General features: G+C 41.2%; 1 protein-coding gene across 1 annotated transcript in view; it reads left to right on the forward strand.

The window, feature by feature from the left end:
- The window catches only part of TRPC5 (transient receptor potential cation channel subfamily C member 5), a 208,719-nt gene that overhangs the window by 97,720 nt on the left and 88,558 nt on the right, over positions 1-22,441 (forward strand). The gene's annotated exons all lie outside the window — the stretch shown is intronic.

Here is a 22,441-nt window from a genome sequence, read left to right on the forward strand (position 1 = left end):
GCTGGCCTCTAAGTTATGGAGTAATCCTCCTGGTGCTGATCTCAGCTATTCTTGGGTATTAATCTCATACTTTGTTACTTTATATCCCCCAGATGAATGCAATCTTTCTATGTCTATCCCTCTCTTTCTGACTCATTTCGCTTAGCATGATACTTTCCATATTGTACCACTTGTATGTAAATTTCATGACTTCATCTTTTCTAAGAGCTACATAGTACTCCATTGTGTAGATGTACCAAAGTTTCTTTAACCAGTCATCTGTTCTTGGGCATTCAGGTTTCTTCCAGTTTCTGGCTATTGTAAAGAGGGCTGCAATGAACAAACAAGTGCAGATGTCGCTTCGACTATACATTTTTGCCTCTCTGGGATATATTCCCAGGAGTGGTATTGCTGGGTCAAATGGGAGCTCAATTTCTAATTTTTTGAGAATCGTCCATACTGTTTTCCAGAAGGGCTGAACCAGTGGACATTCCCACCAACAGTGAAGGAGTGTCCCTTTCTCGCCACATCCACGCCAGCATCGGTTGCTTTTGTTCTTTTTGATGTGGGCCAGTCTCTGAGGTGTGAGATGGTATCTCATTGTGGTTTTGATCTGCATCTCCCTGATGATTAATGATGTAGAGCATTTTCTCATGTGCTTTTTTGCCATTCGGATTTCTTCTTTGAGAAAGTTTCTGTTCATTTCATTGCCCCATTTTTGGATGGGGTTGGATGTTTTCTTCTTGTGGAGTTTAACCAGTATTTTGTATATCCTGGATATCAACCCCTTGTCAGATGTGTATTCGGTGAATATCCTTTCCCATTCTGTAGACTGTCTTTGTATTTTGGTCACTGTTTCTTTGGAGGTGCAGAAGCTTCTTAGTTTAAGATAGTCCCATTTATCTATCTCTGTTTTCACTTGCTCGGCCAGTGAAAGCCACTATTTTTTCTATGCAGCTATACTCTCTAGCCCATTTCCTGTATCAAAACGTGTGTTATGTTCTTTAGGCTCTTAACTGTCCTTGGAAAATTCTATAGGGACATAATGTACTCCTCGTTCAAAACTTACTGGCTAGTTTATTATACCTAATGACCTGCAATATCCACCGAGAAAGAAAATGGTTTCATCCTTTGACTTATCAGTAGTATAGAATACAGAAATTCAATATCACACAATGTCATGTTTATTTTCTGTTTCTTTATTTTCCAAAATTACTGATATCTTATTACCTAACTAGAAAAAGTATGGCAAATAGAAAATATAAGTATGATAAATAGTAAATATAAAAAAGAATGTGTTTTGTAACTTCTGTTTCTACCATTATCATCATTGATAACACATCATCCTTCACAAGTCCTGCAGAAGACAGAGTTTATTAATCTCAGTTTTCTGTTTTATAAAATGAAATAGCTTACTCATTTGAAAAAGTGGAGGGAAGCTGCACTAGATGAATCAATCAGATCAGCACAATAGACAAGGTATCCAGATTGGGGTTTCAATTTCACCTCTGTGAACATGCAGCAATATTCCCTCGTCATGTGATTTAATCTCACTATGTCTCACATTTCTTTCTCTGTATAAAGCAAATGAATACTAAAAATATTTATTTCATGGGGACGTTGTTAAGCAAAAATCCTCTTGGAAGCTTAGTTTAATAATATTCCATTCAGAACCAGGATAAATGAGCTATAATTTAAATAATCTCAGCCCTTTAATTCAACCATTTCTGGTGTCTTAAGTGATTTTAACAGATATTTTATTTAAAATATATCAAATTATTTATCTTCCCACAGAACAGTAGGAAGATTCATAGGGCTGTAACAAGGAAACTTAGGATCCTGGAAAATTGGCAATATTACAGAGAAAAATATTTGAGGTTTTAAAGGGCAATATTACCTACTAGTTGTACTTTGCAAGCAAATTAATAAATGATCCCTTGAAGAGAGGAGTTTTAGCTGTAGGAACACTACCAAGTCATTTCTCTAATTAGGTATCTCCTTTACTGTGCTTTAATTTTCAGGGTCATAAGGGAAATTTGTTGGCATCAGATAAGTACTTCATTTTCAAATGCAAATACTGAGCCATGTCCTCTCTCCAGAAAGAGGCAGAGAGAGAAAATGAGCTTAGAGTTCATAGCAAATAACCAAGGAAGGTTATACATCTCTTTATGGAGGTTTGGGATTAGACACCGATGCTTCTCCATGGGAGATGACTTTGAATTGCCTAGACTGAAGGACAGGGGAATAAGTAAGATAAACGTAGCTCACCTAGAGCAGTGGGAATCAATTGAGTGGATCACCACCACAACCACCACCCCTGGGAAATTTTGCAATTCCTGGATAGACTACTTGTTATCACAGCTGTGGGATGGGGAGGGAGATGCCATTGGCAATTTTTAGGGAGAGGTCAGGGATACTACAAAACTTCCTACAATGTAGGAAGTCTAATGTACAAGATAGTCTATTTGAATACAGACTTAATCAGCTCCCCAAACGTCAATAATGTTGATATTGAGATCAATCTGACCTAGAGAGTTATTTCATCCTTCCCAGTCTGGCAAGTAGCAAATATTTTTGTAGATCTTTCTCGAGACATTCTGGGAGGCATTGGTCATAGCCTCTACCCTAATAAAGCTTAGAATCTAATAGGGAGACCAACCAACTAACTCTCCTAGAAATATAGACACATATTAGTCTCTGTGTAGTAGGACATAGAGTTCCTTTGTGTAAGAATTTTGAGAAGGTAGGAACTACAGAAATGGAAATTGTTTTGGAAAATTTAAGAAGAACCAATCTTAAGCAGGTCTTTGAAAGATAAAACTTGCTTCCCTTCCTCACTTTCTTCCTAATCTCAATTTAATCTGCATTTTTAAATCTGATTTAGGAACCTCAGGGTCTAGGATTTCACATTCATCCAATGTTCATTTGTATGCTAACGAAAAGTTAGCATACAATGTTCATTTGTATGCTAACGAAAAGTTAGCATACAAATTACTTACCACAGTAATAAACTGTCCTTAATATTAAGCTTTCTCAGCCCTTACCTTTTTTAAGTTATCTTGGTACATGAATTTTTGTCACTGTTTTGAACCACACTCAGCAGTTATCAAGGAATTCTAAAGGTGCACTGATTAGGGAACAGTCCCAGTGGTACTCAGTGTGGCGGTGGGACATGTAGTGTCAGGGATCAAACCCAAGTCCCTCACATAAAGCATGTGTTCAGTTCACTGAGCTGTCTCTCAAGCCTAACTCTTTGACTTTGGTCCTCTTCTAAACATCACCTGTTCAAGCTGCCATTTGCCTCTTGTAGCTCAGTCCGTTTATTTCCACAGCCAGGCTACACATATAGAGGAATCTCAAACTCTGTCTTGATATCATTTTCCCAATCACCTTTTTCTCTTAATTATTTTACCAATTTACTTATATCTGGAACTACATATATTCCACTTTGGATTTGAGGTAGTTATAGCCCCATGTTATGTATACTCCATTAATTGTAAAATTCCAGTCCTTTACTTTCAGGCATCATATCCACATAGGCAATTACCCCAATCCTACCTGAATCTAATGTCCGTTTTTAGAAAACTCTCCTACCTGTTCGATCACCTGTCTCATATCCAAGATATATTAAATTTACAACAAACACTTCACCCATGTTAGTCCAGGACTCTCCTTGTTTTAGCACTGAAAATTCCATGATTAAGAAATGCCCTCAGTAGCATGCAAAATAAACTGTAAGTTATCATACCTAAAATAAAAACATCAAAATCTTATTTAGAATCAATCCTCCTCATGGTTTTCTGATTTGTAATATCACTTAATAGGATATCAACTCCTCTCTATCTTGCAGCTCTTTTCATGTGGTTGTCAAATACTATTAATTCTGTCTCCAAAATACCCTCACTACTTAGAGATGTTTATTATTTCTTTAAACTCTCACTGTTCTAATTCAGGCTTTATCATCTATTACCTGAAAAGTTCCTAATAAGTTCACCTTCCTCCAGTTGCTCCAGTTATCACACCCCCAGTTATCACACCCCCATATCTCAAGTTCTACCAATTATTACATTCCATCCCCTTTACCTAATTGTACTTCTTATAAACAAGACGAATTATTCTGAAACAAATCTCATCATGTGTAAGTATTTTTCTCATCAACATAAATGCTTTGCAGACTGAATTCAAAAAGAATAGTATGAGACTCAGGGTGGTAGCTTTGGGGTGAAGTACACATGTCTAGAATGAACAATGCCCTAAGTTTAATTACCTACATGACACGGCTCCACAAGTAGCACCAAATAATCTCTGAAGGTACCCAAGTGCTACCAACGGTGGTCCTTAAGCACCACTACTAGGATGGCCCTGTCTCCCCAAGCACGGCTGAAGCCAAGAAGGGTTACATTGCTGTCAGGTAATGTTGACATAGCATTGAACTGTCAGGTAATGTTGACATAGCATCCCCAGGAATGGACCCCAAGCCCCCTGAGTACTGCTTGGGAAGCCATCATACCAAACCTAAGAAGAAGACGAATAGTATTAAAGCAATGCTCCATAGTATTAAAGCACAATACCTATACATAAGCAACATTACCATTATGGTATCATTATCACTATCACTATCACCCCATTGTTCATCTATTTGCTCAAGTGGGCGCCAGTAACGTCTCCATTCATCCCTGTCACTTGCTAGTGTAGCCCAATGGCATATTGGGGCTTTTTCAGGGTCAGGGGAATGAGGACCATCATTGTTACTGTTTTTGGCATATCGAGTACGCCATGGGTAGCTTGCCAGGCTCTGCCATGCGGGCGGGATACTCTTGGTAGCTTGCCGGGCTCTCCGAGAGGGATGGAAGCTTTTGGGGCAGCCTCTAAAATACAGTCCTCTAAAATGGACTAAAATACACTAAATAATAATATATGAGTGTTATGTTAAATGGATAATTAAAACAAAATCTAAAAACTTACCTTTGGTATATAGAACATCAGTATGAGGGGATGAAAGATAATAAAGGGGGAATCTTAGGTCACCCTAGAAAGAAGAAAAGAGAAGGAAAAAAATTGAGGGGAGATTGGGCAGATGGGAAAGAGCAAGGGCAGGATGAAGGGCAGCAGGCATAATGATGGAGTACAGCTATGGTGTGTGTACGTGTGTGTATGTGTGTATAGAAGAGTCAACAACACTGAAGTCTAAGTAGAGGGCTTGCCTTGCATGGGGTTTCCCCAGGTTTGATCCCCAGCACCCCAAGTACGCCGAGTGATCTCTGAGTGCAGAGCCAGGAGTAAGCCCTGAGCACGTCCACATATGTCCCCCAAAACAACAATAAGAAATATGCTTATGAAGGAGGTGGATTGTGGGTGTGGGGTTGAAAGAGAGTATTGGGACACTGGTGCGTGGAAGTTGACACATGGTGGAACTCGTGCTGGAACACTGTATGCCTGTAACTCAACTATGAGTTGTAGTTCCTTAATAATATATTTTTTAATGTTTATACCTTGAGGAGCTAGAAATTTGAGTGTTTTGGTAGATCTTTCATTGCCTCATTTCATTGGGAAAGTATATGACAATCACAGTTATGGCAAGCGTTTCAGAGAATACTAGGTAGTACAGACCCAATACAGCATTGATATGCTTATAAAGCATATGTATTTGAAGTGACATTTTGCACAAATTTATATCATTGAGAGAGAATTCATGTGTTCCTCTATATTATTAGGTCTTACATGCAACCTTACTCAGCAATCGCAATGTAAATGCTATAGACTTTCCATCTCAGACTGGCAGAAAATAAAAGAAAACGTGTTTAAATTGTTTGTAGCAGTGAAAGGAAATATGTATTTCATTTCAATAACGAGAGGACTCCAATTATAGATATGAGCGATGAAACTGCCAGATGAAATAAAGGCAAATGCTTTTCCTGGAGGGAAAAGAGAACTCATCCCTTCATTCCTCAGAAAAACATATCTATCTTCTCTCTGCTTGAAAGTGAATTGTTTATGAAGAACCTCACAGATATTGAGGAGAGATGCCTATCTGAATTAACCTGAATTACCTGATAATTGTAGGAATTTTCATAGATAACTTCCTCTTCCATTTGGGAAGTTAAGAGATATTGCCATCTGACCAGCTTCCCAACTGCCTTTAGTTTTAATATTTTATTTGCAATATCTTTTCAATAGCTTTCCTGTCACTTATTAGGACATTGAACTACCAGACATTTCAATTGTCACCCAAAGGTCTTGCTTCAGAAATGTATTTCTACCAGGGACCTCTTGATAGGAACAAACACACAATACACATATGTAAACACATGCACAAAAACACATACACATACAAAAATAATTTCATTGCTTGAGACCAGAAACAGCAGCAAAATACTACTATGCCACCTCAAGTTCAGAGATATAAGCTATAGTCTTTGCCCTACTTGATCACTTGACATCCCATTACTCATCGATTTGCTCAAACGGGCACCTGTAAAGTCTCCATTTGTCCCTGTCGCGTGCTAGTGTAGCCCAATAGCGTATGCTCATTCTAGAAACACGAAGAGCCTCAAACCAATCGTTTAGGGTCTTGACAAAGAAGTCTGACCATCTCATAGGTGGGCGGCTATGCAATCTTTTGACATCCCATGGAATCCAGTCGGTAATGACTTTAGTCCAGCGGTCGTCTCCAAATCTCATTACGTGTCCAGTCCATCTGATTTTCGACACCTTGGCAAATGAGGCAGCATCCCTGATTCTTGAGCGTTGATGGATGTCAGAACTCTGGATTCTTTCTCTCATTTGAGTGAAGCATGATACTCCAAGCATAGCTCTTTTGATTCCTCTTTGGGAGACCCAAATAGTGTTCTTCAAGCATAGCTCTTTCGATTCCTCTTTGGGAGACCCAAATAGTTTTCATAGGGCCCAGGTATTCTGAGGTGTGTGTTAATGCAGGAAGAACCATGGAATCTAAGAGATGTGCCCGGAGCCGAAGGTCCTTCCTCCTCTTAGCTATTTCTTCGATGCGCTTGAAGGCATTGCAAGCCGCTCTCTTCCTCCTGCACAAATCAATTGGCAGGTCATTTGTCATGTTGACTTTTCGATCTAGGTACACATAACTGTTGCATTCAGAGATGTTCATCACGTTGAGAATGAATGGAATGTCAGGAACGAGACTGTTTCTCATAAACATTGTCTTCATGAAATTCAGCTGTAGTCCGACATTTCCACACTCACAGTCGAAGTCGGCCAGCATTTATGCCGCTTGGCTGATGTTTGGTGTTATTAGAATGCTGTTATCAGCTAAGTAGAGGTGGTGTAGTTGCCTACCGTCTATCTTCACTCCCATTCCTTCCCATTCCAGTCGTCTCATGACCTTCTCGAGGGTGGCACTGAAGAGATTTGGTGAAATGATATCACCCTGCCAAAATCCTCTCGATGTCAATGATCACCTCCCTGTAGAATGGTGAGATCCTGGTAGTGAATCCGTAATATAGCTCTCAGAGGATCCTGATGTATTGAGTTTGAACGCCCTGTCTGGCTAGGGCCTCAATGACCGCTTCAGTTTCAACAGAATCAAAGGCCTTCTTTAAATCAATGAACATTAGACAGAGCGGAATCTTAAACTCCCGAGAAACCTCAATGTACTTGGTTATCATGAGGATATGGTCGTTTGTGCTGAATCCTTTTCAGAAACCGGCTTGCTTTCATGGTTGTCCTTCATCTAGTATTCTGCCAATCCTATTCAGGATGACTGGAGTGAACAGCTTGTAGACGACAGACAACAGGCAGATCGGCCAATGGTTGCCAAAGTCAAGGATGTCTCCCTTCTTGTACAATAGTACAGTCCTGCTCGTTTTCCACTCAGACGAAACCGTGCATTCAGACAGGTAGCATGTGAACAGCCGAGCCAGTGTATTGTTGAGTACTGACGGCAGGTTCTTCAGGTGTTTGGGTCTGACATTGTCCAGGCCAGGTGCTGTTCGCTTCTTTACCGACGAAATGGCGTGTCGGATTTTGGAAGGGAGAACATTAGGAACGACATATCCATCTTGCAGAATGGTATGTGGGTGGACATGGCTTTCGAAGAGATCCGAGTAGAAATCATGGATAATCTTCTCCATTGCCCTTCTTGAAGATGTGATAGATACTTCAGGACGCCGGAGGGCATTCATCTTGATCTTGTAGTTGGCGAAGGACAGGCGGGTGTTGCAAATGCTTTTCCCAGCTTCTGCTGCATCTGCCAGCACTGCTACTCTTCTCTCTTTGAGGTCTTCCTTTATCCCTACTCTGCACTGCTTTTCAAGCTCAGACGTTTGCTTGCAGTTGCCTGAGGCTTGCACCAAGCCACGTTGGCCAATGATCTCGAGAATTTTTGGAAACAGGCATCTATTTGTGGCTATTTGCACAGCGGTAGGGCGTTTGCCTTGCATGCAGCCGACATGGCCGACCAGAGTTCGATTCCTCCATTCCTCCACCCCTCTCGGAGAGCCCGGCAAGCTACCGAGAGTATCTCGCCCGCAGGGCAGAGCCTGGCAAGCTCCCCATGACGTATTCAATATGCCAAACACAGTAACAACAAAGTCTCCAATGGAGATGTTACTGGGCCCGCTCGAGCAAATCGATGATCACCGGGAGGGCCTTTACCTTTTACCTTTTACCTCTCTTTTGGTGTTCCTCGCACAATCATGGAGGTGCTGAACCAGTCGATTGTATTTCTTGTCAATACTGTCAACGACAGCATCTTCCCATGTTGCCGCAATAGTGCCAAAGAGCTCCCAGTTGGTGGTCATTCTGGGAGTTCTCTTCTTAAACTTTGCAGCCCTTTCTCCCCGCTCTGTGAAGTAGAATTTTGCACGAAGGAGATGGTGGTCCAATCTTCTTTGGAATTTTGAGACAACAGTGACATCGGTCAGGCAAGACCTTTGATTGAATATGATGTGGTCAACTTCGTGTGAAACCGTCCACCAGAAGACTCCCATGTCTAACGGTTAGATTCGGCCTTCTGGAACTATGAGTTAACATGGATGGTCTTGGTTGACATGATGAGCTCAGACAGTTTCTCACCCTGTTCAATCCATTCTAGGCCATGGGTCCCAATGTGGGAGTACTTCAGCTGATATTCTTGGTCCTATCTTGGCGTTAAGATCACCAACAATGATCTTGTAGAAGGTGTGGTCTTCTTTTTAGAACTTATCCAGCTCCATGTAGAACTTTTCAATTTCTCTTTCATCATAATTGGATGTTGGTGCATAGACAACGAAGATAGAAACTGCCAGCAGTGAGCCACATCTATTCAAGTGTAATTATCTAATTTGGGTTGTTAGGCACTCAAATGAATCAATATTTATGGCCAAGTTCATGTTGACAAGGACACCGACACCACCGTCGCCTCTTTTGTCACATGTTCTGAGGAACAATTCTTCCCCAGTGTCGAAAACAGCATGATGTGATTGATGCCTTCTCATCTTGGTCAGACCAATGATGTTGTACTTGATCTTTTGCGCTTGCACTATCAGGTCCTCGATGGATGCATCCGATGCCAGCATACATGTATTGAAAGCACAGACAGTCATTTTTGTCCTTCTTTGTTTTGGCTTCCTAGTTCAGCCCTGAGATTTTATCAGCCTCTCCTTCCTCATCCTTCTTAACGCTGCCATATTGGTGGCTCTTTCAGGGTCAGGGGATTGAGACCCATTGTATTTAATGTTTTTGGCATATCAAATACACCACGGATAACTTGCCAGGCTCTGATGTGCGAGAGGACACTTTTGGTAGCTTCCCCGGCTCTCCAAGAGGGGTAGAGGCTTGTAGGGCCGCCTCTAATCGTTTTTGCAGGTGTTCCCATCATTCAAACCATATTTGAACCCCATCAAATATGGTGCAGTAATTTTGTATTAAGTGTTTTATGAAGTGTCTGGAAAGTGTCCTGGATCGTGGCAGCGGCTGGGTAGTCGAGGTAGTGGAGGTAGTGGAGGTCTGCCCGGCTGCTGGGAGCAGGTAGAGGTTCTCTGTTCCCGGGTCCATTGAGCCTGAAGTCCAAGGTCAGAGTTCTGCCTCCCTGATTCTGTGGGACTTCACTCATGTGTGAGTCTCGGGCCAAAGGTCCGGAAAGCTTCCTGGAGCGTGGAGGCGGCTGGGTAGTGGAGGAAGTATAGGTACTGGAGGTAGGTCGGGCTGCTGGGAGCAGGCAGAGGATCTTTGATCTTTGCCCTACAAAGTTTGGAATATTAACAAGGAAACCAAGCAAGCACAACTAAGAAAAATAAGAAGTTTAATACATAGTCATTTTTTCTATAGTTGGCATAGAAACTTGGCTGATGGGAGGTAAGCACTGGAATCTTTAAGAAAACCTCAGTACATCTACACAATGGAGTACTATGTAGCTATTAGAAAAAATGAAGTCATGAAATTTACATACGGGTGGTACTACCTGGAAAATATCATGCTAAGCGAAATGAGCCAGAAAGAGAGGGATAGACATAGAAAGATTGCATTCATCTGGGTAACGTAAAGTAACAAATTAAGAGACTAACACCCAAGAACAGCTGTGATAAATACCAGGATGTTCACTCCATGGCTTCGAGGCCAGCCGCACACTCTAGGGGTAAAGGCAGCTCAGATGGAGAAGGGAGAACCAAATAAAGGGTGCTGGGAAGATCCGCCCAGGACGGGAGATTCATGCTGAAAGACTCTAGACCGAACATGATTGCCACCCAGTGCCTCTTCTGCAAACCACAGCACCCAAAAGGAGAGAACAAAAGGGAGTGCCCTGACACAGACGCAGGGTGGAATGGGGGAATGGGGGTGGGAGGGATACTGGGATTGGTGGTGGTGGAGAATGGGCACTGGTGGAGGGATGGGTACTCTATCATTGTATAAGTGAAACCCAAGCACAAAAACTTGTAAGTCTACAACTGTATCTCATGGTGTTTCACAAATAAAAGAAATGATAAAAGTGAAAAAAGTAGAGCAGAGTCAATTTGAATATAAAATAGGAAAGGAATTTTGAAGATTAAAAAAGGAATTATCATAGAATTGAGGTGTGTGCTCTCGCGCGCGCAGAAACACAACCACAAACTATTTCAATTTCACGATATGATATTGTTCAGAATTATTCTGGCTTAAATAATCTGTTGTATTAATATAAATCTTCAGTTCCCTATCCCTCTCTAGACTAGAACAAATATGTTTAGTGCCCTATCAAGGTTCATGCATCTTTAACAAAACCCCTAAATTTTAGCCTTTTTTCTCCAATATCTATAGAATATATGTCAGCAAGAATAGAAATGAGACAAATGTAGGGATTAGAGAGCTAATAAATGGGCTAAGATAATGACCTGAATGTACCAAACTAAGGACCACACATGGTCCCTTGAGCACTGTCACCCATGAGCAGAGAGCCAGAAGTAGTGCCTGAACACTGCTGAGTAAGGCTCAACTAAAAATACAAGTATTTAGTATTTAAGTGAACATTAGATACAAGCATACAGCTATGTTCTATCCATCCTTATTTACTGCAAATAATTTAACTATCACTTTAAAAAGCATTTACTATGTGCTTGTATATTCAGACATGGTGCTAAGAACTTTTAATATGTGGTAACTTAATTCATCTTCACATTTAACCTAGAAGGCAGGCAATTTTATTAGTCCCATTTTCATAGTTAAGGAAATGTGTTTTTGCATATATGTATACTATCAATAAATGGTGAATGATGGAGTTTAGCCTCAGATACAGTGACAACAACTACATCACAAAGACTTTGTAGTATTCTTAGTTTGAACCATGGTATTATTAAATCTTTCTTGCAAGATAACAGACAGCAAATATTTTAATCACGTATTTCATGTGCTCTTTGTTGTAAATATTCAACTCTGCCCCTATAGCTCAAATAATATGTAAACAAATGAGCATGATTGTATTCCAATGAACACACACAAAAAAAAACAGCCTAGATTTGGGTAGTTTTGATCAGAATATTGTAATATATTCAGATAGATCTGAGTTCAAAAACAAGACAACTTCTTTAGAAGTCTATATTTCCTGCATAGTTTAAATAATGTGACACTCAGAGAATCATTAAAGGTTAAAGAAATGCATAAATAAAAACTACCTATCACATAGTTAAATACTCAATGTCATTATTAAAAACCTATCATAAACTGGCCCATGAAAGGACAGAGAAAGGAGAAAGGTACTGGTCCCTTTAAAATCAAGCGATGAAGAAGGACTGCACTATATTCTTGAATGTTGAAAATTAATGAAAAATCAATAAACAAAATATCCCTGAAAATAAAATCAAGCTACTAGAGCCTGAGTGGTTTTATTGGAAAAAAGCAACAATTATTAACTTGAAAGTGCACTGTCACTGTCACTGTCCTCCCGTTGTTCATCGATTTACTTGAGCAGGCCCAGTAACGTTTCCATTGTGACACTTGTTACTGTGTTTGGCATATCAAATAGGTTGCATGTAGCTTGCCAGGCTTTGCTGTGCGGGCAAGATACTCTCGGTAGCTTGCCTGGCTCTCCGAGAGGGATGGAGGAATTGATTCTGGATTGGCCAGGTCGGACGCACACAAGGCAAATGCCCTACCCTCTGTGCTGAGCGATAGCACTGCAATAGGGCAGTATGCCTTGTGCGAAGCCGGCCCGGACGACCTTAAAAGTTCAGCTAAGTTTATTCTCCATTTGCTCGAGGTAAAGGTAAAGGCCCTCCCATTGATCGTCGATTTGCTCGAGCAGGCCCAGTAACGTCTCCATTGGAGATTTTGTTGTTACTGTGTCTGGCATATCCAATACTCTCGAATCGAACTCGGGTCGGCCATGTTGGCCGCGTGTAAGGCGAACGCCCTACCCGCTGTGCTATCGGGCTGGAGCGATAGCACAGCGGGTAGGGCGTTCGCCTTACACGCGGCCAACATGGCCGACCCGAGTTCGATTCCTCCGCCCCTTTCGGAGAGCCCGGCAAGCTACCGAGAGTATTCGATATGCCAGACACAGTAACAACAAAGTCTCCAATGGAGACGTTACTGGGCCCGCAAATTGACGATCAACGGGAGGGCCTTTACCTTTATTCTCCATTTAGCTACATAAAACTTGTTCTTTTGGGAATCAACATCACTGTTTTAGGTGTTAGAGAGTTCCATACTTTCACTGAAATGCTTGTCAGGCCCTGGGATCCACACCATTGGAGGGCAGGGCTACAAGTTTGTCATTATGTTTAGGTGCTTCCTATAGGAATGAGACTTCAACAGAGGCAATCATGCTTATATCCCAGAGCCTAGCACATGGCCTGCACAGAGTACTTGTTCAGTAAATGAAGTGACTTTGGAATGGTCCAGTCTGAGAGAAAGAGATTTCTGAAAAGACCCACACGAAAACATTAAGGATTTCTGTCTTCCAGACAAACATACAAATACAGATACATAGATAGTAAGATTATGTTGGAGTGTGTGGATGGTTCAGAGAGCAGGAGAGTTCAGATGCCCTATGCCTGGGTTACATTAAATACAATGGTGACAAATCACATTGTATGTATAAAGAGAGGAATATTTATTTAGACATCTTCATGGTCCTCTTTATCCACTCTTGGTTGCTAGGTACTTTGGTGGTTTCCATGTCTTGGCTATTGAAAATAGTGTTACAATGTACAAAAATGAGAATATATTTTTTTGAAATGGTGTTTTTGTGTTCCTTGGATAGAAATCTAGAAGTGTAACTGGTGATTATGTGGTAGTTCTATTTTTATTTCTGGGAGCAGGGTGTCTTAATCATGCTTCAGGGTCTACTCCAAAGATACCAGACCTAATATAAAATAGCATAATATGAGACTGATACCCAAGTAACAATAGAGACAGGGACAGGAATATCGCTCCATGGTTAGAAGCCTACCCCATGAGCTGGGGAGGAAAGCAGCTAGAGTAGAGAAGAGATCACTAAGTCAATGATGGTTGGAGGGATAGTTCGGGATGAGAGATATGTGCTGAAAGTAGATAAAGGACCAAATGTGGTAGCCTCTCAATATCTGCATTCCAAACCATAATGCCGAAAAGTAGAGAGAGAGTATGGGAGAAATTGTCTGTCACAGAGGCAGGGGGAGGGGTGTGATGGGGGGAATACTGGGGATATTGGTGGTGGAAAATGTGCATGGGTGGAGGGATGGGTGTTCAATCATTGTATGACTGAAATTCAAACATGAAATCTTTGTAAATATATCTTACAGTGATTCAATAAAACATAAGAATTTTTTTTAAAAACAAGCAAATATACAAGACCTAGCTGTACAGGCTAAATGGTTCAATTCTCTGGTCAATGATGTGGTGCTCTTTGGGCCAGTTATACAGTGCACTATCCAATACATACCTAGTGATTCTGGAAAATAGTGTTCTATTTTTAATTTTTGAGAACTCTTCCTAGTATTTCAATAGAGATTGAAGGAAGTTTCCATTCTCACTAACAGTGAATGACAATTCCTTTCTCTGCACACCCCTGCCAGTTCTTGTTCTTACTGGGTTTTTAAGAAAATAAATAGGTCATTCTCACTGATGTGATTATTTTCTTGTCATTTTAATTTGTATATTAAGAAACATATGCTAAAACATTATTTGAAATTCAAATTTAACTGAACATCTTGCATTTTATTTACTAAATTGTAGCAATGTCCTTCCATTATTCATCGATTTGCCCAAGCGGGCCAAGTAACATCTCCATTGTGAGACTTGTTGTTACTGTGTTTGGCATATTCAATACATCACGAGTAGCTTGCCAGGCTCTCCGAGAGGGGAGGAGAAATTGAACCTGGCTCTGCTGAGCCAGCCACGCTCAAGGCAAATGCCCTACCACTGTGCTGTCACTCCAGCCCATTTACTAAATTAAACATATCTAATTATAGATGATGCCTCAAAACTCATAGGGGGGTTATATAATATAAGGTGAAGACAGCATATTATTCTTCTGAACTATGACAGATTTATGATTTTAAATTATTTCTGGTCCCAAGGTCCTTAGGATAAGGTACTAATCTTTAGTATTTTAGTATCCTCCCAGTATTTGTAATATCCTTCCAATACTGGCTTTGACCACTTAACTCTCAAAGACTTAAAACCATCAAAATTAGTTGAGTTGCCTCCTAGTTTCACTAGATTTCATCCACTCACCACTATATTCCATGTATATTTTTTCAATCACATTTTCCTTTCTGCTTTATTTTTATTCTTTAAGATATTTCCCCCTGTCAGCATCTTTATGTAAACCCATAAGATTACGACTTTTGGCTGACTTGACTATACTTCGTTGACTTCTTATTTGATTATAGTGAATTTTCAGGTTCTTTGCTATCTCCCTGAAATGTTTCTCTCATATAGAAGTTTTTCCACAGAGAAAAGGTAAAGTCATGCTTCCTTATGGAGTTTTTCTTTTTCTTTTTTTTCTTAATTTTTTTATTAGTGAAACACCATGAGGTACAGTTATAGACTTATAAATTTTTGTGCTTGGGTTTCAGTTATACAATGATCAAGTACCCATCCCTCCACCAGTGCCCATCCTCCACCACCATGGGTCCCAGCATCCCCCATGGAGTTTTTCAATGGAAACTCCCTTTTCCTCCTTTGAATTCCACTCTTTGAAATAAGAAGTGAGTTTCCACCATCTTTTGCTGCCATCTCATGGCTAGAAGAAACCATTGCGTTGGACTTAATTGCACTAGTTGTTTTTGTAGCTCACCTCCATTTACCGAACTCTAATTAGGTAATTGCTATGTATAATTGCAATTCAGAAGATATATTTTTAAATACTTATTCTAAAATGTATTTTTCATCATCTAGCTTCACATTCTTCCATTTAGTTCAAATTAATTAGGCTTAGATCTAGCATGAAATAAGAGGTTTGACTGCTAATTGACTTATTTTTTCTTATTTGTCTGCACCTGTGTTGCCACTGAGAGTGAGAATGCAGCTCAGAAACCTAGTCTACAGTATAATTGCCACAATATTAAGCTTGTAACAAAACGTTTTAGCAAATTCAGTCTAAACACGTCTCCTTTATTAAAAATTTAAAATATCAAATACTTTACAAACATAATATTAAATATGTAATTCATCACAGGTTAGTTATCTAACAAATATCAAATTGATATTGATCACTTGATAACTTGATCACTTGACTTCCCGTTAATCATCGATTTGCTCGAGCGGGCGCCAGTAACGTCTCCATTTGTCCCTGTCGCGTGCTAGTGTAGCCCAATGGCGTCTGTTCATTCTAAGAACACGAAGAGCCTCAACTCGATCGTTCATGATCTTGATGAAGAGTCTGACCATCTGGTAGGTGGGCGGCCACGCGGTCTTTTGGCATCCCGTGGAATCCAGTCTGTAACGACTCTAGTCCAGCGGTTGTCTCTAAATCTCATTACGTGACCAGCCCATCTGATTTTTGACGCCTTGGCAAAGGAGACAGCATCTCTAATACTTGATCGTAGATGGAGGTCGAAACTCCGGATTCTTTCATTTGAGTGAAATGTGATACTTCAAGCATAGCTCTTTCAATTCCTCTTTGGGAGACCCAAATTGGGCTGGAGCGATAGCACAGCAGGTAGGGCGTTCGCCTTACAAGCGGCCAACATGGCCGACCCGAGTTCGATTCCTCCGCCCCTCTCGGAGAGCCCGGCAAGCTACCGAGAGTATTCGATATGCCAGACACAGTAACAACAAAGTCTCCAATGGAGACGTTACTGGGCCCGCTCAAGCAAATCGACGATCAACGGGAGGGCCTTTACTGTTTGAGTGGGGCCCAGGTCTCTGAGGCATATGTTAATGCAGGAAGAACAGTGGAATCAAAGAGATGTGCCCGGAGCTGGAGGTTCTTCGTCCTCTTAGCTATTTCTTCGACACTCTTGAAGGCGTCCAAGCCGCTGTCTTCCTCTTGCGCAGCTCGGGTGCCAGGTCATTTATCATGTTGATTCTCGACCTAGGTACACATAACTGTTGCACTCGGAGATGGTCGTTACGTTAAGAGTGAATGGAGCGTCAGGAACGAGGCTGTTTCTCATAAACATTGTCTGCATAAGATTCAGCTGTAGTCCGACCTTTCCACACTCACAGTCGAAGTTGGCCAGTATTTGTGCCACTTGGCTAATGTTTGGTGTTATTAAAACAATGTCATCAGCAAAGCAGAGGTGGTGTAGTTGCCGACCATCTATCTTCACTCCCATTCCTTCCCATTCCAGTCGTGACATGATGTTCTCGAGGGTGGCACTGAAGAGTTTTGGTGAAATGGTATCACCTTGCCGAACCCCTCTCTTGATATCAATGATTACTTCTTTGTAGAATGGTGAGATCCTGGTAGTGAATCCGTAATACAGCTCACGAAGGATCTTGATGTATTGAGTTTGAGTGCCCTGATTGGCTAGGGCTTTAATGACCACTTCAGTCTCAACAGAATCTAAGGCCTTCTTTAAATCAATGAATGTTAGACAGAGTGGCATCTTGAACTCCCGAGAAACCTCAATGAGCTTGGTTATCATGTGGATATGGTCGATGATAACCATATCCAGAACCCAGCTTGCTCTCATGGTTGTCCTTCATCTAGTGTTCTGCCAATCCTATTCAGGATGACTCAAGTGAACAACATGTAGATGGCAGATCGGGCGATAGTTGCTAATGTCATGGATGTCTCCCTTCTTGTACAGTAGTACAGTCCTGCTGGTTTTCCATTGAGACGAAACCTTGCATTCAGACAGGTAGTATGTGAAGAGCCGAATCAGCGTATTGATGAGTACTGACGGCAGGTTCTTCAGGTGTTCAGGTCTGACCTTGTCTGGGCCGGGTGCTGTTCATTTCTTTACCAACGAAATGGTGTGTCGGATTTTGGAAGGGAGAACATTGGGAACGACATATCCATGCTATGGAATTTGGTATGTGGGCAGGTGGACATGGCTATCGAAGAGATTTGAGTAGAAGTCATGGATAATCTTCTCCATTGCCCTTCTGGAAGATGTGATAAATCCATCAGGACATTGGAGGGAAGTCATCTTGGTCTTGTAGTTGGCGAAGGACAACTACAAGATTGATATTACATAGAAAATATAGGGGCTACTTCCAATCATAATCTGCTTACCCAAACTTATTTCCTCATCTCAGATGTCTGCTGCCATGGTGAAAAGCCAAATTGCTTAATGAAAGTAGGGTTCAGAAAACTCATTGCAATAGTAAGTGAAGAAAGTAGTTTTGAGCATGTTCTTGAAAAAAAATTTTTTACCAAGCGTTTCCTCTTTTGAGTATAATTCTTCTCATTAATCCCAGCTTAATTGACAACTACAAAACAGAACTCATTGTGTCAGCAATCATTTCTGCTAATTGACATAAATACATATCCTTCTATCCAACCCATTTTTTTCTGAAGAATTAGCATCTGATGCAATAAAGTTGGGCTTTTCCTCTTTAACAAATTGTGCTGGCATCACTGGATGGCTACATGCAAAAAAATGGGCTCAGAACTCTGCCTAACACCATGTACAAAAGTAAGATCAAAATGGATTAAAGACCTCAACATCAGACCAGAAACCATAAGGTACATTGAAGACAAAGTTGGCAAAACCCTCCCTGACATTCAAGCTAATGGTATCTTCAAAGATGCCACGCCATTGGCCAAGCAAGTGAAAACAGAGATAGATAAATGGGACTATCTTAAACTAAGAAGCTTCTGCACCTCCAAAGAAACAGTGACCAAAATACAAAGACAGTCTACAGAATGGGAAAGGATATTCGCCGAATACACATCTGACAAGGGGTTGATATCCAGGATATACAAAATACTGGTTAAAATCCACAAGAAGAAAACATCCAACCCCATCCAAAAATGGGGCAATGAAATGAACAGAAACTTTCTCAAAGAAGAAATCCGAATGACAAAAAAGCACATGAGAAAATGCTCTACATCATTAATCATCAGGAAGATGCAGATCAAAACCACAATGAGATACCATCTCACACCTCAGAGACTGGCCCACATTCAAAAGAACAAAAGCAACCAATGCTGATGCGGATGTGGCGAGAAAGGGACACTCCTTCACTGTTGGTGGGAATGTCGACTGTTTCAGCCCTTCTGGAAAACAGTATGGACGATTCTCAAAAAATTAGAAATTGAGCTCCCATTTGACCCAGCAATACCACTCCTGGGAATATATCCCAGAGAGGCAAAAATGTATAGTCGAAGTGACATCTGCACTTGTTTGTTCATTGCAGCACTCTTTACAATAGCCAGAAACTGGAAGAAACCTAAATGCCCAAGAACAGATGACTGGTTAAAGAAACTTTGGTACATCTACACAATGGAGTACTATGTAGCTGTTAGAAAAGATGAAGTCATGAAATTTACATACAAGTGGTACAACATGGAAAGTATCATGCTAAGCGAAATGAGTCAGAAAGAGAGGGATAGACATAGAAAGATTGCATTCATCTGGGGGATATAAAGTAACAAAATATGAGATTAATACCCAAGAATATCTGAGATCAGCACCAGGAGGATTACTCTGTAACTTAGAGGCCAGCTGGGTATTCTAGGGGAAAGGGCAGTTCAGATAGAAAAGGGAGCACCAAATAAAGGGTGTTTGGAGGATCCTCCCAGGAGGGGAGATGCATGTCGAAAGTAGACTATGGACTGAACATGTTTGCCACTCAATGCCTCTTTTGCAGACCACAACACCCAAAACGAGAGAGAGAACACAGGTTATTGCCCTGCCACAGAGGCAGGGGCGGATGGGGGGATGGGGGTGGGGAGGATATTATCCATGGTGGTGGAAAATGGGCACTGGTGGAGGGATGGGTACCTGATCATTGTATAATCGAAACCCAAGCACAAAAAATAGTAAATCTACAACTTTAAAAAAAAAGTTGGGCTTTTCACCTACAGAGCAAAGAGACGTTAGTGAAAATTTTCTTGAATCTCTCTCTCCCTCTCTTTCCCTCTCTCTCCCTCTCTCTCCCTCTCTCTCTCCTCTCCTCTCCTTCCTTCCTTCCTTCCTTCCCTCTTAAAAATTATTAAAGCATTATAATTTAAAAAGTTATTCATAGTTGAAATTTAGGCATAAAATGCTCCATCATCAATGCTGCCACCAGTGTCAACTTTCCTCCCCAATGTTCCCAGGTTCCCTCCCATGCCCCTCACAGTCAGCCTGTCATCTTGACAGACCCCTTTTCTTTATTTTCTTTTATTTTTATTGAATCATCATGAATTACAAAGCTACAAATATACAATTGAGTTTAAGGCATGCATTTTCCAACACCAGTGATGTATCAGGGCCCACTGCTCTCCACCAATCTCCCCACGTTCCTTCCCCCCGTCCCAGATTACCTCTGTGTCAGGCACTTACTGCTCCCCCATTGACCTAGTCCTCTCTTCCCTAACTTATTCTCCATCACCCTTGCCCAGTGCCAAGCTTCCTACTAAAGACCGGTTCTGCTCTTCATTTCTATTGTCATTGGTATTTAATATTCCCATACAAAATTTGTTTGTACCACGCATAAAAGAGAGATCATTCTGAGTATGTTCCTCTCCCTCTGGCTGATTTTGTGCAACACAATATTATCCAGATACATCCATATTGCTGCAAATTGCACGACTTTATCTATTTAAGGCTGTATAGTATTCCATTGTTACCAGAGTTGTACCATAGCTTCTTTATCCAATTATTCATTCATGGGTATTTAGGTTATTGCCAAATTTTGGCAATTGTATATTTTAGGATAACACTGGCTTGTCCTTCCTCCCTGGCTGCAGGGAGCTTGGGTTTATTGGGTTACACCTATCACAGTGCTCCCGAGACACTCCTATTCCTTTGTGTTTATGTTTTTTTCATTTTTTTATAATTTTATTTATTGAATCACCGTGAGAGCAGTTACAAAGCTTCGGGTGTAAGTCTCAGTCATACAACGAACACCCGTACCTTCACCAATGCCCATTCTCCACCACCAAAAACCCCAGTATAGCCCCATCCCACACCCTCCCCCTACCTGTGGGGCAGATGATTTCTACATTACTCTCTCTCTACTTTGATCACATTCAATATTAAGACACTAGACCCACCATTATTATTTGAGATTTTACCCCAACACTCAGATCTGCTGAAAAGGCAACAGTAGACAATTTGTGTTCTATTGCTGGTTATGAATAACATATGATGTCACGTGGCTGCAGTGGGGCCATGTGATTTTGAAATTCCAAAATTTTAACACTTAAATCTGGAGGGACCTCTGCCAAAAGCCACTGGGTTTCGAGATTTGCTCCTGAGTCTCTGGGATCATGGCCGTTGAGCAGCTTGATCAGGAGCCAGAGAGGCCGTTCGTGGGTCTCATTGGGGTGGGGAGGACAGGACCGACTCCACCCCCATCCCATGAAGCCCTGCATGTCTCGTCACTGGGGGCCCAAACCTGACTGTCCAGTGGCCTCTGGAGGCCAAGGCACGAAACCTATTTCCACCTGGGTTGGCCCAGCACCAGTAACCTACTTCAGGGACCGGACACATTTCTGCTAAAAGTCGCTGGGTTTTGAGATTTGTTTCTGAGTCTCTGGGATCATGGCCATTAATCAGTTCAATCAGGAACCAGAGAGGCCATGCCTCCAATTATATAGCTGAGCTGGAAGTGGTTTGTGGGTGTGTTTCCCACATACCTAATTTTTGGCCGTTTACTTTCTTGGTAAACTTTGCCCCAAGTTTTTGGGGTCTTGCCAAAGGCACAGCAGTAATTTTGGGGTATCTGGAAGTCTGAAGCCGCCATCAGGCTGCTGATCCACTCGCCTCACAGGTACAGATTGAGCTGCTGGTGGCACCATACCCCCTGTCCTTTGTGTTTATCTTTAATCTCTTCTCTATGCTCTGCTTCCCCAACCTGTCAATCATCTTTATCTCCAAATCAGACTCTGTTGACTTATAAGGTCAGATCCTCCTAAGAATTCTGCATTGTATTTGTAAGTGAAATATTGCTTTTCTCTACTACTTATGTCCTTTTCATGTTTAATTTGGAACAATGTCCTTTTTGTACAGACACAGGAAGACAGCTAATGCTATGCTGTTTTAACTTGGGAGTTAATCGACTCCAAATAATATTTATTCCTGGACATCTATTTACTCAACTTAAGCCTCAGTTGCCCTTAGTTCCTAGCACCCCAAGAGCAGGAGACTGACGAGGGACTGCTGGACTCAGAGGAAGCTGTGAGCTACCCTTGCACCGAAACATATCAGGTTAAGCGCCATAATACTTAACTATAAGTTGAGAGCACGGTCATGGACAAATTCTCTCATGAACCAAAGAGTAACAACTGAACAAGGACCCTGCTTAGGGTTAGAAAGGACTCATCTAGCCGGTACACTATAGTCTGAGATCTATAATGATATGTCCCCAGGAGAGCCAACCTATAAGCTTAATGTATTTCTTACTGTGTCCATGACTAACATTATTAAGAAGTAGAATTAAGATAAATGTT

The sequence above is a fragment of the Sorex fumeus genome, unplaced genomic scaffold, assembly GCF_029834395.1.
Source record: "Sorex fumeus unplaced genomic scaffold, SorFum_2.1 ptg000058l, whole genome shotgun sequence".
Taxonomy (NCBI): Eukaryota; Metazoa; Chordata; class Mammalia; order Eulipotyphla; family Soricidae; genus Sorex; species Sorex fumeus.